The sequence below is a fragment of the Arachis ipaensis genome, chromosome B02 (genome assembly GCF_000816755.2).
Source record: "Arachis ipaensis cultivar K30076 chromosome B02, Araip1.1, whole genome shotgun sequence".
In the NCBI taxonomy this organism is placed as follows: Eukaryota; Viridiplantae; Streptophyta; class Magnoliopsida; order Fabales; family Fabaceae; genus Arachis; species Arachis ipaensis.
Genome location: NC_029786.2, coordinates 7,725,475 through 7,726,405, shown reverse-complemented (window position 1 = coordinate 7,726,405; position 931 = coordinate 7,725,475).

The window sequence follows — 931 nt, the reverse complement described above, 5'->3', positions numbered from 1 at the left end:
AATTGATAATACAGTTCTTACAATGTGTAAGTTGTTTATATAATAAAAATTAATCATTATTAAATATAAATATAAATAATTTTAAAATATGTATATTTAGTTATATTAAGTACACTGAAACCAATTCCTATGTTTTTACACATACATATGGTTTCAAAGTAGGACAAGAATATTGCATATCCGTTTTCTTTTCATTCAAAGGCCAATTCCATTATTATTTTATTTTATTTTATTCTTTATGGATAGAAAGAACAATTTTTTTAGTAACGTAAGCTAGTTACACAAAATGTTCCTTCCCCCTCCCTCCTTTTGTCTAAGTGGGCTGGGCTAATACAGAGAACTATGCTACCTTAAGCAATATCCAAACCACCCAACGTTGTTGGTATCTTTTCAGACCAAAATGAAAACTGAAAAGGGTGGTTGATAACTTGATATATGTATATAGACAAGAATATATTTTGTTATTTTTTAATTGATGATTCATTTATTTTATGTTGTTTTTAAACTCTCTTTAATAGAAAATCTTATGATAGGTTCTTGCATTCATTAGCAATAATCTTTCTTTGATAGATGATAGGTGATTGTCTTAACTCTTATCAAATAAGGGAACTTTTATTGAGTAGCAATCTTAGATAATGCATTAGGTTATATTTTGCTCACTAGAACTTGTGATATGCCATTAATTAACTTTTATTGACTTGAATTCGAAGCTTAGTATATACAACTATTTCTATTGAGAGACTCACTCATCAAAGTCATGTACGTGACCCAAATCGAGTTTAAATTAGTTGGAACGAAGCTCTGAAATCGGGAAAAAAAAAACTTGCAATTGCGTCTTCTTAATTCTCATCATCATTTAAAAACATAATATAACTTTTAATCAATGAAGGCGGCCAAAGCCTTGTCATATAATATGAATATAATAAATTTA